The sequence below is a fragment of the Pan troglodytes genome, chromosome 2, assembly GCF_028858775.2.
Source record: "Pan troglodytes isolate AG18354 chromosome 2, NHGRI_mPanTro3-v2.0_pri, whole genome shotgun sequence".
NCBI lineage: Eukaryota > Metazoa > Chordata > Mammalia > Primates > Hominidae > Pan > Pan troglodytes.
In genome coordinates, this window is record NC_086015.1 from 131,236,627 (window position 1) to 131,249,864 (window position 13,238).

The 13,238-nt window shown below is 43.4% G+C and overlaps 1 long non-coding RNA gene across 1 annotated transcript in view; it reads right to left on the reverse strand.

Annotated features, from left to right (window-relative positions):
* Window positions 1–2,533: 2,533 nt before the first annotated feature.
* LOC107970410 (uncharacterized) overlaps window positions 2,534–13,238 on the reverse strand; it is a 42,569-nt gene continuing 31,864 nt past the window's right edge. Inside the window, exon 3 of the long non-coding RNA XR_010155333.1 lies at window positions 2,534–5,655. This is a non-coding gene — a long non-coding RNA (uncharacterized LOC107970410). The remainder of the gene's footprint in view (window positions 5,656–13,238) is intronic.

Sequence of the window (13,238 nt, forward strand, 5' to 3'; positions counted from 1 at the left end):
TCCTGCACCTCTCCCAAGTCCTTCCCCCTTCTCGGGGCCCTTCCCCACCCATGCGCTCAGGATTCAACGCTGCAGGTCCTCTCCCTCCCCCTGGTGTATTCTTCTCCGTAGCAGGGTCCACCCCCTGCCCACACAGTGACTGCCTTCCAGAGTGCCCGGTAGCTATTTCAGGCTGTTCCTAGCGGTTTCCGTGGGGAAGGAGAGCCCAGACCTGCCCAGCCTCTGGCTGGGTCCCTGCTCCCTGCCTGTCGAAGCTCCACCCACGGATCCTATGATCAGTCTCTCCGGGCTCCTCATGGAGCGGAATTCTCACCCAGTGCTGTCCAGGAAAGCAGAATCCCAGCCACGTCTGCGACTTTAAAGTATGCAGTAGCCACATTTTAAAAAGTAAAAGGAAATGAGTGCAATTAATTTATATTAATTATAGTTAATTTACATACTTTTATAAATAATATACTTTATCTGACTCAATATAACCAAAATATTGTCATTTGAACCCATAACCAATATAAATATATAAGCAAATAATAACTATATAAAATATATAAATATGATGGGATATCGTGCATTCTTTTTTTCATACTAGGTCCCCGAAATCCAGTGTGTATTTTACACTCACAGCACGTCTCACTTCAGATGAACCACATCTCAAGAGCTCAGTCCCCTATGGACCAACACTCAACATTGTCCCCAGTTCCCCGCTAAACAATGCAGCAATGACATGCTCACACATGCCTCCTGGAAGGCTAGGGTGTGAATTCATTTCTCTCCTGGGTACGTCCCCAGGGCAGTGGTGGCTGGCTCAGACTTAATTGGCCGTGGTTTGCCAGCTCCCTCTGTAGGATGGCTGCGCTGGCCACACTTGCCCTCAAGACACACGGGTCCACTGGCTCCACACCTTTCCACTTTCTGCATTACCCACCTTTTTTTTTTTTTTTTTTTTTTTTTTTTTTTTTTTTTTTTTTTTGAGACAGAGTCTCGCTCTGTCGCCCAGGCTGGAGTGCAGCGGCACCATCTCGGCTCACCGCAAGCTCCGCCTCCCGGGTTCACGCCATTCTCCTGCCCCAGCCTCCCGAGTAGCTGGGACTACAGGTGCCCGCCACCGCGCCCAGCCTTTTTTTTAAATTTATTTTCATTTTCATTTTTATTTTTAGTAGAGACAGGGTTTCACTGTGTTAGCCAGGATGGTCTCGATCTTCGGACCTCGTGATCTGCCCGCCTCAGCCTCTCAAAGTGCTGGGATTACAGGCGTGAGCCACCGCGCTGGCCATTACCCACCTTTCTAATGTTAGTCAATAGGATAGCTGTAAAATGACACCTCCTTGTTATTTTGATTTGCATTTCTCTAATTGCTAATGAGTTTGGGCTGAGCTACCTTTGAAAGAATTTGTCCAGCCTAAATGAGCATCAATAACAGATTAGCTAAATAAGTCACGTTGTCCTAATTCACAGACTATTGTAGACCTGTTAAAAAGAATGGAACAAGGCTGGATGCGGTGGCTCATGCCTGTAATCCCAGTGCTTTGGGAAGCCAAGACGGGCAGATCACTTGAGCCCAGGCGTTCACGACCAGCCTAGGCAATATGGTGAAACCTCGTCTCTATAAAAAATACAAAAATTAGCCCAGTACGGTGGCACATGCCTGTAGTTCCAGCTACTTGGGAGGCTGAGGCAGGACCACACCCAGTACCACCTGCTCTGCCAGGCACTCACTGTGTGACCTTGGTTCTGCCTGTGCCTCAGTCTCCTCCTCTGCAAAACAAAAAAGGGATGAGGAGAGTCTCACAGATTGTTGTGGAGAAGAGGCATTTGGAGATGCGCAGAGAGCAGCATCCAGTCACCTGCGTGCCCCAGCTCGGCTCCGATGCCAGCACTCGCTCCTCTTTGCCACACACCTTTGCTGTGCATCTACCAAATTCCAGGCACTGCTCCGGAGTCTCTCGGAACACAGAGGCGAAGTGCAAGGAAAAATAATAATCATCATATGATTATTAACCCTAGAGAAAATAAAATGCTACATAGGAGAGGGAAGGTAACCATAGATTACCATATGGCACAGCTGTGCCTTGTGTTTACACCGGTTTATGGTAATATAAACTCTGAGCCAGAATTAATAACTAAAAGGAGAGAGGGATCAGGACAAGGGAGGGACAAGGACAAACTGTATTCTCAGGAAGCAGAGGCCCTCCATGCTCCTAAGGCCAGCGGCTTCCCTCAGTTGCGACAGGAACGTTCCTTGGCCTCCTGAGCCACTGAGGGCAACGCTGGGTGGCCCGCTGCTTGGGTGCTGATGGCTGTCCATTTCAGGGGCATCTGAGCCAGCAGCCCTTGGAGCCCAGCCTCACATACCATAGGCCCAAGAAAGAAGGCTTATGCATGGCCACACCTGGAGCTAGAGCAGAACCAGATGCAAACCCACCCTGCCTCTGGGTCTGGTGCTCTTTCCTCTGGCCTGCTCAGAGAGCCAGGCAGGCTGGGGACCTCGGGATATCCCTTCTGTGCCGGGATCTTTTTTTTTTTTTTTTTTTTTTTTGAGACAAGGTCTCACTCTGTCACCCTCACCCAGGCTGGAGTGCAGTGGCATGACCTCAGCTCACTGCAGCCTCTGCCGCCTGGGTTCAAGTGGTTCTTGTGCTTCAGCCTCCTAAGTAGCTGGGATTACAGATGAGTACCACCACACAGGCTAATTTTTTGTATTTTTTAGTAGAGACAGGGTATCACCATGTTGGCCAGGCTGGTCTCAAACTCCTGACCTCAAGTGATCGGTCCACCTTAGCCTCCCAAAGTGCTGGGATTACAGATGTAAGTGCCGGAATCTTGCACAGCAGAGAGTGGGACTGGTGAAATACACCCTGGTGCACACACACAGCAGAATGCGTGGCTGCCTACACACAGTAAAGCAAAGCTAGCTGAGTTCCTTTGGGCCCTGTTGCCCCATCTGTAAAATGAGGCTGTGCTAGTGCTTGTGGGCTATGTAAGGGTCCCCTGCATTAATATAGATAAAGCGCATCATTACCATCCTCCTCCCCTCCACTGAGGAGAGACAGCCTCCGTGGTGCAATGCCCAGCGCCAAAGGCAGGTGAAGAACTCAGCTCACACCCTGGCTCTGCTGGTGGGGTGTGGACAAGGCCCTGAACACACACATCCATGTGTGAATGTATGAGGGGGTGCTATATGGATGAGTGTGTGCACATTGTGTGTGGCAGGTGTGTATACGTGTGTATGTATAGTTGTGGGTATGTATTGGTGAAAATCATAATCTCCCATGACACAATCCTGGATGCCACGATCTCGAGTGTTGAAATCCTGAAAGATCAAAACTCCAGATGTTGAAATCCTCAAAGTCAAATTCTAGGAAAAGGATTAGTGCATTTCAGGATCATTGCATCATGTTGGTTGCATGTTGGGTGGAACTATTGCTTTGTTATCTTTGTTTGGAAATTCAGTGTGGTTTAAGGAGATGTGTTTGGGTGCCAAGTTGACAAGCCTGGCTCTGCTGTAGACTTGAGAAACCTGGTAGGCATTATTTTGGGGGTGTCTGTGAGCGCGTTTCCAGGGGAGACGAGTGCGTGAGTCTGACTGGATCAGGGGAAAGATCTGTTCTCGGTGTAAACAGGCACATTTATTTATTGCGCAGATAAATCTCCTTTTAAAAATGTTAATAAATGTCTTTTAGAGAATTCTAAAATTATTTTTTCCAGAATTATGTTTCGGGGATTTTTATCTTTTGAAATTTTGATTTTCAAGATTCTATACTCTAGGGATTTTGATCTTTCAGGATTTCAGCTTTCAGGATTATGGAATTTGGGACTGTCTTTTGGTACTATGGCCCAAACTGGTGTGCATACGTGTGTGTGTGTGTTCATGAGTGTACATATATTGTGTATATCTGTGTGTGTGTGAATGGGGTATATGTACATATGTGTGTATATGAGTATGTGTGTGTGTTGTGAGGGTAAACACAAATCTAGAGAAAAAAATTGTATTTTTTCCGGTGCAAAGAAAGGGAATAAGGCACCCCCTCCCACTTCCTACTTCCTTTAATAAAGCTGAAATTGTAAACGCTACCTCTGTCTCCTTGAGATGTATGTAAATTTATTTTATTGTATCATTATTATTGCAGTAAAGAAATAGTTTATGACCCGAGGCCGGCCACCCTGGAGATTGAGTTATCACTCAATCTCGCTGAGGAGTTGGGGGGGGCTTTCAAGGGTTTTGGAGTGGTGATCGCTGATTGGTTAGGGATGAAATCTTAGGCGTGGGAAACCTCCCTGAGTCCGCCTCAGTCTGGGATCCTCTGACAGGTTTTGCAGCCCCGGGCTCCTTCTCTCCGCCTTGGAAACAGCCAGGAGGTGGCGCCGGATCTCCCCCATCCTCAGGAGTGTGAGGCCCAGGTGCTCGCTTCAGGAAGTAAACTTCTTGTCAAAAGACAGGAGGCATTTGGGAAATTAGCACGTATGGAGTGGGTGGTGTCTGCCAGGCTATGAAAGCTCTTTTTCTTTGCAATCTCTTTAGCCGACTGTCTGTGATGCACACTGCTGTCTAGTTGTAGCAAAACTAACTTCCTGTTACCTTTGTGGAGAGGTTTTCTGGGTTGACAGATTTTGTTTTTAATCATTTTCCCAATGACGTGTGTGTGTTTAAGATATGTGTCTATGGCGGCGGTGGGAGCGGGAGAGTGTCCTAAAAAGCCGGTTCAGTGCACACCTCTAGGACTGGTGGAACTGAAGCTGGAATCGGGGATGGGAGGGACAAACCAGTTTTTTCCTATACACTCTGTGTAGCAACAGAACTAAGCACGTGCATGTGCCTTGCATCACAGTTCACTTAGCAACGAGCTGCATCTATGACTGTGGTCCCATAAGATGATAATGGGACCGGGCGCGGTGGCTCACGCCTGTAATCCCAGCAATTTGGGAGGCCGAGGCGGGTGGATCACCTGAGGTCAGGAGTTCAAGAACAGCCTGGCCAACATGGCAAAACCCCGTCTCTACTAAAAATACAAAAATTAGCTGGGTGTGGTGGCGTGAGACTGTAAACCCAGCTACTCGGGAGACTGAGGCTGGAGAATCGCTTGAACCTAGGAAACGGAGGTTGCAGTGAATCGAGATCGTGCTACTGCATTCCAGCCTGGGCAACAGAGTAAGCCTCCGTCTCAAAAAAAAAAAAAGGACCTAAAAATCCCCCTTGCCTAGTGACGTCACATCAGCTATGACGTCATCTCACACATTCCTGTGTGTGGTGATGCTGGTGTACAGAAACCCACTGCACTGCCAGTCGGATGAAAGCCCAGCACATGCAATTATGTACAGTACATAATACTTGATCCTATTAATAAACGACTGTGTTACTGTCAGAGGCATTTAAACCAGCACAAATCCATCTTGAGTAGGGACTGGGTAAAATAAGGCTGAGACCTACTGCGCTGCGTTCCCAGACAGTTAAGGCATTCTAAGTCACAGGATAAATTAGGAGGTCGGCACAAGATACAGGTCATAAAAACCTTGCTGATAAAACTGGTTGCAGTAAAGAAGTTGGCCAAAACTCACCAAAACCAAGATGGCCATGAGAGTGACCTCTGTTCGTCCTCACTGCTACACTCCCACCAGCGCCATGACAATTTACAGATGCCATGGCAACATCAGGAAGTTATCCTACATGGTCGAAAAGGGGAGACAAGAATAATCCATCCCTTATTTACCATATCCTCAAGAAATAACCATAAAAATTGGCAACTAGCAGCCCTCAGGGCTACTCTGCCTACAGAGTGGCCATTCTTTTGTTTCTTTTCTTCTCCAATAAACTCGCTTTCACTTTACTCTACAGATTCGCCTCGAATTCTTTCTTGCCCGAGATCCAAGAATCCTCACTTGGCATCTGGATCATGACCCCTTTCCAGTGACATTCCGGTTTATGTATTTACTGTATTTTACTTTTTAATCATTATTTTAGAGCATACTCCTACTTATTAAAAAAAAGTTAGCGATAAAACAGCCTCAGGCAGGTCCTTCAGAAGGGATTCCAGATGAAGGCATTGTCATCACACAAGGTGACAGCTCCATTGGTGTTACTGTCCTTGAAGACCTTCCAGTGGGACAGGAGTTGGAGGCGGAAGGTAATGATATCACTGATCGGGACCCTGTGTAGCAGGTCTCAGCTAATGTGTGTGTTTGTGTCTTAGTTTTTGACAAAAATGTTTAAGAAGTAAAAAAACAAAACAAAACAAAAAAAATTAATAGAAAAAGGTTTATACAATAAGAATATAAAGAAAGAAAATATTTGTGTATGATTGTACAATGTGTTTGTGTTTTAAGTTAAGTGTTATTACAAAAGAGTTGAAAGTGGCTGGGCATGGTGGCTCACACCTGTCATCCCAACACTTTGGGAGACCAAGGCGGGCAGATCACAAGGTCAGGAATTCGAGACCAGCCTGGCCAACATGGTGAAACCCCATCTCTATTAAAAATACAAAAATGAGCCGGGCATAGTGGCACACACCTGTAATCCCAGCTACTCTGGAGGCTGAGGCAGGAGAATCGCTTGAACCCTGGAGGTGGAGGTTGCAGTGAGCTGAGATTGCGCCACTGTACTCCAGCCTGGGTGACAGAGCGAGACTCTGTCTCAAAAAAAAAAAAAAAAAAGAGTTGAAAGTTAAAAAAATTGAGAAGTTTCTGAAGTAAAAATGTTACAGTAAGCTAAACATAGTTTGTTATTGAAGAAATAAAATATATTTTATAAATTTGTGTAGCCTAAGTACACACATTTATAAAGTCCGCTATAGTGCACAGTACTGCCCTAGGCCTTCAGGTTCACTTACCACTCACTCACCGACTCACTGACTCATCCAGGGCGACTTCCAGTCCCACAAGTCTCCATCCCTGGTGAGTGCCCTATACAGGGGTACCTTTTTACAATTTTTTTTTTGAGACAGTCTCACTGTGTCGCCCAGGCTAGAGTGCAATGGCACCATCTCAGCTCACTGAAACCTCTACCTCCTGGGTTCAAGTGATTCTCCTGCCTCAGCCTCCCAAGTAGCTGGGATTACAGGCACTCACCACCATGTCTGGCTAATTTTTGCATTTTTAGTAGAGATGGGGTTTTGCCATGTTGGCCAGGCTGTTCTTGAACTCCTGACCTTAGGTGATCCACCCGCCTTGGCCTCCCAAAGTGCTGGGATTACAGGCGTGAGCCACCATGCCCAGCCGGGATTCTTAATTTCTGAAAAACTGAGTTCCTTCCAGTTTATATATTAGGCACAGGAATCCCGATCCAAAGGAAATACACTGCAGCACCAATTGGCTGACTTTGGATAAGTAATGGGGTACATTTTACTTGAGTAAAGGATGGGATTGAGTTAGAGGGCCTCCCCTCAGTAAAGTCCCTCTTGGTTAAAAATAGATTAAAGATGACAGGGTCCAACTGAGGGCAAGCCTTGCCAGTTCAATATTGGGTGCTAAACAGCGTGGCTAATGTCTATGTTTTGTCACTCATATTTTCCTCTGGCCAGAATGAAAAATGTTAATTGGGTTACCCCATGCAACCCCTTGAGCGGCAACTTGCAAAACCGAGAGGCTTTTGCCTGTGATTCCATAAAACAAAAAAAGATGATTTTCCTTTATGATGTGGCTTGGCCCCCAGGGCTACAGTGTGGCAAGCAGGGTCACTAGGGTCGCTCAGGGAAAGGGAACCCAGGAGCCTGGCTTGCCCGCAAAAGGGTAAGAATTTATTACCAGTCGGACTCTGGCCTTTCTCTCTCTGTGAAAACTGGTTAAATAAATGGTAAAAATCACTGTTTATCTCCTCTCTAAAGTTTTGATTAACACAAAAAAGAATTCTGAGGCTGGTCTTAAGCTGTAGTGAACCTGGTGTGCTTTATGTGTCTTTCTGTATTGTTCTGTCATGAAAGGGAGTACCTTAGGATAAAGCATGTGTCTAGGACACCATAAACCCACTGTTCAAGATAGCCCAGAAAACTGGTCAGTCATGTCCTTGGGAGCCTGACCTTGTAACCATGTGGCCATGCTTTCCCTTTTCGCAATGGAGGCCCAGGTTCAGGGTTCAATTCCCTTAGGAAATGAGTACTTTCTGGTTTGATATCTGTGTAATCCTTACCATTTGTTGATTCTCTTCCCCTCCATGAACCATCTTAAATTTTCCTTTCTCTGAGCACAGAAATACTGTGCATTTGGCCTAGGCAAGGCTGCATAATAAAAGATTTAAAAGGAATTTTAAAAAGAGCACTATAGTTAAAAGTCAGCTTAATTAAAACTGGATATTAAAGCTCTAACAGCCTGGGACTCCTTGGGAAAAACAGGAGGCTCCAGAGACCTGTTTTGGAAAAAAATCCCTTTTCCTCATGGAACCTCAGGAATTGGAAATGGATAGATCCTCCTCAAAATCTAAGGCTCTGTTCTTTTTAGGATCCAGGATCTGGTATAAAAATGGGATCTGTTTTTCCCTTCCAACTGTGCCTGCTTATTAGGCTCTAGAAATTGCAGGCTTTCCTGGCCCTGTTCTTCCACCCTAGGACTCCACTCTAAAGCCAGTAATCCAACTTAAAAAACTTAAAACTTGGCTGGGCACAGTGGGTTATGCCTGTAAACCCAGCACTTTGGGAGGCTGAGGCAGGTGGATCATGAGGTCAGGAGTTTGAGACCAGCCTGGCTAACATGGTGGAACCCCGTCTCTACTAAAAATCCAAAAAATTAGCCTGGCGTGGTGGTACACACCTGTAATCCCAGCTATTTAGGAGGCTGAGGCAGGAGAATCGCTTGAACCCAGGAGGCAGAGGTTGCAGTGAGCCAAGATCGCGCCACTGCACTCCAGCCTGGGTGACAGAGTGAGACCCTGTCTCAAGACAAAAAACACACACACGCATACACACAACTTAAAAATTGGCAAATGAAAAATCTTACAACTACTTCTGTCTGTCTGTGTAGTTATGTATGTGTTGTGTGTGTGATGTTTATATAAAAGAGCTCTAATTAATTGGCTTTAAGAAAAATAAGCACTTAAATCAAATATTTTGGCAGAAAAGTAAAAATTGTAATGTCTTAGTTCACATAACTTTAGTAATCTTGGGAAAATAAAAACAGCTTTAAAGATTATTGGTAAAATAAAGGCATTTGGTCTAAATTAGGCAGGTTAGATATTTGATTTGCTAAATGCTTTAAGGTCATAAACTGCTTCTTAGGCTTTTGAAAATTATTCAATTTACCTACTTTGGAGCATTAGATTCTAAATAAGGGCCAGGCACATGGCTCATACCTGTAATCCCAGCACTTTGGGAAGCCAAAGCAGGTGGATCACTTGAGGCCAGGAGTTCGAAAGCAGCCTGGCCAACATGGAGAAACCACGTCTCTATGAAAAATACAAAAATTAGCTGGGTGTGGTGGCATGTATCTGTAATTCCAGCTACTCAGGGGGCTGAAGCAGAAAAATCCCTTGAACCTGGGAGGCAGAAGTTGCAGTGAGCCAAGATCAGACCACTGCACACTAGCCTGGGTGACAGAGTGAGTGAGACTTTGTCTCCAAAAAAAAAAAAAAAAAAAAAAAAAAAAATCCAAATAAGGCCTGGGGACAACCAGTAAAATAACTTGTTGTTTAAAAAGAGGGATGTTTAGGACAAGTCAGAAAGTCCATGCATGTTGTAGATGGCTTGTGTACATTGTGAAAGGATTTGTGAAAGAAAATTTATGCACCAAAAGTAAAAGTTGCTAAGAGTTACCATTATAACACGTGATTGAGACTACTGAAGAAATAGTTTTACATGCAAGGTGTGTGAGGAGAATGAAATGTGTTTTTGGTAAAAGATTCTAAGAAAGCATGGGAATGTAAACTTTTGCATAGTTTAGAGAGCTAAAGGATTGTTTTAGATAAGAATAAGCTAAAGGTTTGAACAAGTTGTGGAAGTTTTGTAAAAATTAATGTTGTTAAAAAGAATTTTGTATGTGAACACATTGACTAAATTTAAAGGAGTATTTTCCAATTTTTCCATAAATTGAACATCAAAATAAAGGCACAAACAGGGTTTCCTTAAATCACTGATCTGCTCTTTTTTTTTTTTTTTTTTTTTTTTTTTTGCGACAGAGTTTTACTCTTGTTGCCCAGGCTGGAGTGCAATGCCGAGATCTGGGCTCACCGTAACCTCTGCCTCCTGGGTTCAAGCAATTCTCCTGCCTTAGCCTCACAAGTAGCTGGGATTACAGGCATGTGCCACCACACCTGGCTAATTTTTTTATTTTTAGTAGAGAAGGGGTTTCTCCATGTTGGTCAGGCTGGTCTCGAACTCCCAACCTCAGGTGATTTGCCCGCCTTGGCCTCCCAAAGTGCTGGGATTATAGGCATGAGCCACAGTGCCCTACTTGATCTGCTCTTTAACAAAACTTTGTAAAGGGTTACAAAAGGTTTATGATAATCTCATCTTATGGTCAAACTGATTAAGATTGGAAAGATTTGTCTGTAAGGTTTTATTAAAAATTGGGGTTAACATTAATAGTACACTAATGCAAGAGTGAAGTTTAGCTTTCTCTCTTGAACAAGATTTTCATGCATATTAACAGATAATGAAGCTTTTCATTTGCCTTTTGAATAAACTACTGAACAAAAGAAGGGAAAGACAAGAGACAGATTGTTTGGAAAGCTAAGTCTTCCCTCTATCAATGAGTAAAGGTTTTGCCTTTAAAAAAATATTCAAGTCATCATTGTGGCTAAATGAATGACTTATGGAAACCTGGAATTCTATTTCATAATATCAAGTGTTTTAAACCTTTAACATATTTGATAGCCTTCCCGAAATCAAATTTCAGCTTCAAAATGGTCTTTTCTGACCTCTAGCTTTAAGATGCTATAGAGGACCCCTGAAGAATCCAAAAGAGAGGTAAACAAGATTATCTGACATGTTTCATTACATGGGAAACATTGTCAAAAATTAAAAAAAAATATTTAATCTACTTCAGTTTATATTTTAGTGAATGATATTAATATATGTTCCAAAATTATATGGGATTTCTAAAATTCTAATATGTTTGAGTATATGTTATCAATAATAATTATGGTTATGTTATTATAAACCACAGAAATATCCAAATTTCCTTGTCAATTGTGTTTTTGACTATAACAATTTGGCCGGGCAGGGTGGCTCATGCCTGTAATCCCAGCATTTTGGGAGACCAAGGCAGGCAGATCACCTAAAGTCAGGAGTTCAAGACCAGCCTGGCCAACATGGTGAAACTCTGTCTCTACTAAAAATACAAAAATTAGCTGATGGTGGTGTCACGCACCTGTAATCTCAGCTACTCAGGAGGCTGAGCCAGGAGAATCGCTTGAACCTGGGAGGCAGAGGTTGCAGTGAGCCAAGATGGCGCCACTGCACTCCAGCCTAGGCAACAGAGTGAGACTCTGTCTCAAAAAAACAAAAACAAAAACAAAAACAAAAAAACTATTACTATTTGAATTCATTTCCGCAGTTAATTACTTAATGTTAATGCTGATGCAGTTTCTGAAAACTTCACAAGCCTGCAAAATCCTGGAATATGGTGTCTTTTAGGAGATCCATGAAAGGATAAAAAGGACCCTAAAAAACACTCTTGAATACAGATTTCTAATAAATTTAGAATCATATCATTTTAACTGGGTAAGAATTCCTGGAACTTTAATGAGAAGACTGACTGAGTTACAAAACTGCTAGCCCAAGTAGAACAAAGATTAATTAAATACCAAGAAAATACTTTGCCAGATTTTCATGCTAAATCAGCTAATACTGAAATTGTCTAGATATACAGTTTGAATGAACTCCATGGTCTAAGTCAAATTACCTATGATAACCCATTGGTTATCAGTGCTATGCACCTAATTTGGAAAAACAACTGGTATTCAAGAGGATATAAGTCTAATGTTAATTAAGCATGGACTCATGGATAACCAGGACGGCTGCCTTGTCCTTCCTGAGTCCTTAAAGCTTTTGTTATTAAAAGTTCTGCATTCCATGACTCACCATGGAAAAGATAAAATGATCCAAGTTGAATATATTGGTGTGGTGACTTATAAATGGCTAAGATAGTTTATAATCAATGTTTGGTCTCATATTCCTGAGATAACGATCAAAGCTTCAGGTACGTTTGGTCACCTGATGGACCATTTAAACAGTCTATAAAGGGATTTCATTCCATTGTTTTTTGTTGTGTTTTGTTTTGTTTTGTTTGTTTGTTTGAGATGGAGTCTCACTCTGTCACTCAGGCTGGAGTCCAGTGGCACGATCTCATCTCACTGCAACCTCCGCCTCCCGGGTTCAAGTGATTCTCCTGCCTCAGCCTCCTGAGTAGCTGGGATTACATGCTCCTGCCACCATGCCTGGCTAATTTTTGTATTTTTAGTAGAGACGATGTTTCACCATGTTGGCCAGGCTGGTCTCAAACTCCTGACCTCAGGTGATCCAACTGCCTCGGCTTCCCAAAATGCTGGGATCACAGGCGTGAGCCACTGCGCCCAGCCATCCATGGTTATTTTCAATGCATGTTTTCTGGTTGTATAAAAGCTCTCCCATGAAGAAGGCTGATGTTATAACACCAAGTTATTATGCTACAGTGTATTTTCACCAAAGAAAGCTTTTTATGGTTCGCTGAGGACAATCAAACCCTTCACAGTCTAGAACCTGAAAACTGGATCTTCTGAGAACATCAGAGAAAGACTGTCCTTGCCATCCACAAAAAACTTTGGAATCTTGAACTTTGGGTTCCTAATCTCACAATTGAGAAGGCTCCCTCCATACTCCCTCCATACTCTGTATACCCATTGGAACTCTTAAGGTAAAACTAGCCAGGAAAGTCTCTCCCCAGAAGAAGATGGCATCCTTGATGTGAACAGCTTTTCCTAAGATCAGGGATCAAGACTTCTAGTATCATGAGACTCTTATCTTTAAATATTTTTTCTTGTTTATGCTTCTACGAACAATAGAAATGAAAAGGGGGTCTGTTGTGTGCACTTATTAGGTATACCTTTATTTGTGAAGGATTTTACAGCCAGTCTTATACAGGGATAACCTTATACTTTCACAGGTAAAAGATGAAGGTCCAATGTAGATGAGAAACTTTAATGGTACATATGTTGCTTCATAATCAGTCAGAAACAGAACACTGATTCACTCCTCTTAACCCACATCATGGGCTAAAGAGAACATTGCTAGGAGGCCTTCACTCTTCTATGATAGAAGGAGATTATATGTTACGTCCTTTTTCCA